General features: G+C 39.4%; 1 non-coding gene across 1 annotated transcript; it reads right to left on the bottom strand.

The window, feature by feature from the left end:
• Positions 1-1469: 1469 nt before the first annotated feature.
• Positions 1470-1605, bottom strand: LOC116897597. Its single transcript, XR_004387597.1, has one exon. It is a non-coding gene; the product is annotated as a small nucleolar RNA SNORA17 (small nucleolar RNA).
• Positions 1606-1848: the final 243 nt, after the last annotated feature.

Below are 1848 nucleotides of genomic sequence, written 5' to 3' on the forward strand. Positions count from 1 at the left end.
TCAATTTTAATTGTGTGTGAAGAGAGTATGAGGAAGGCTGTGGATGATTTTGGTGCAATAGAGAGGGATGGAATAGGAAGGGATTGGAGAGGACATGAGCAAAGGGTAAAATAATTTTGATACTACAGTGCAGATAGAAAGAGAGACTTTGGATGGGAGACAAAGCAGCTTTTGAATTAGAGTAAGATGAAAGGAAGAAAGGACAAGACAGCAGCCAGAATCTTTATAGTCAGTATGAAAGAATACTTGAAGATCACTTCCAATTTTTGAATTTAAAGGAATTTAATTTTCCCCTAAGAACTTACTTAAAAGAGTTGATCAGAGAGGTTCTTGCTTGCAGTTGAGTTAGCTTCCATGGTATCAGAAAATACTATGTAAGCAGTTGGTGTGAACCTTTAATAAACTCTACCTGATCCTGACCAAGGAGCATCCCATTCCCCTAAGGCTTGTGCAATCTCATCCATTTCCCCTTGTTGACCTTGCTTAAGTCTGTCATCAATTATCATACAGATCCTGATAGAACAAACAATCCCAGAATGTAGAAGCACATGTAGCCTCTTGAAGCTGTATTTAACTTTCTCATTCCCAATATCTCTGCATAAGTTCCAGTATTCCCTACAATTTTGAAAGGCAACTTCTACTGAGGTCTCTTCCTCTAAAGTCAGACTATGGTCTATTTATGTCTCCTGTCTCTCTATGTGGACTCAGATATCAAACATAAGCTGTCAAAGGGAGGGAATTTAACAATTCCACCCGACTGCAATACCTATGAACTGGGATTGAAACATGGCAAGAAATCTGTAAAAGTGACAAATGTGTCCCTTCAATGTTAATGGCATCAAACAGCTTTCCAGTTGTATTTAAGGCCTGCACAACAGCAGATAAATCATGCTTGGTAGTGGAAACTGAGTCAGTTTCCTGTGGTTAGTAAGATCATGGACCTTAGTAAAGAATCTATTATCACTTCTTTGCTAAATCATTCTTATTATATACTAAATATTATCCTTGTATCCTCAAGTAACTATAACTACTACTCCTCATTAACAAAGCATCTCTATACAACAAATGGAGCCCAACACAGGAAAACACAACTTAACACAATCTAGAGATCACCTAGTCTAAGGTGACTCCCCATAAAAATTTTCCGGTACATGTTAATTTGCCCATTTTTATAGCCATTGTTCTGGTCTGTTAATGTGGCCATTTCTAGAAGAATGTTTTAATGAGGACTTTCTGGATTTCTTGCTCTTACAATCTTTCTATCCTTTCTTCCAAGGTGTGCTGCTTGCCATAGATTCAAGAGAGCAATGCCCTATTTGTGCATTATGGTGATAGGCAGGGATTACCTTGGGCATGGTCTGCTCCTCAAGGTTTGAGAGGCACTATACTGGTGGTCATCTCAGGCTAGCCACCTGACCGGATCCCCCTAGTGTTCGACTGGTGGTCATCTTGGGCTCAAGTTTTTATGGAATAATATGCTACTAATCATTCAGATATTCATAGGTCACAACACAGAGTAGAGGCATAATAATTCCCCTCTCTGCAACCTACTGGCTGGTACACAGGTGCCACAGCAACCACACCTCCAAGGCCTCTAGAGCCAGAGTGCTTGTTGGGTTTTTATCTCAAGCTGGAGTCATGTTGGAACCTGGGATTTTCATTGAGAGAATTTCCTCAGTAGATTAGTCTATGAGCAAGTCTATTGTTCATTTTAATGATTGGTGATTTATATAAGAGGTCCCAACTCATTGTGAGTAACGTTGCCTCTATACTTGTTGTTCTGTCTACTACAAGGAAGCAGGTGAAGCAAGCTATATATCTATATCCAATCAGTAAAAAGCACTTTTC

Source organism: Rattus rattus, chromosome 3 (assembly GCF_011064425.1).
Source record: "Rattus rattus isolate New Zealand chromosome 3, Rrattus_CSIRO_v1, whole genome shotgun sequence".
Taxonomy (NCBI): Eukaryota; Metazoa; Chordata; class Mammalia; order Rodentia; family Muridae; genus Rattus; species Rattus rattus.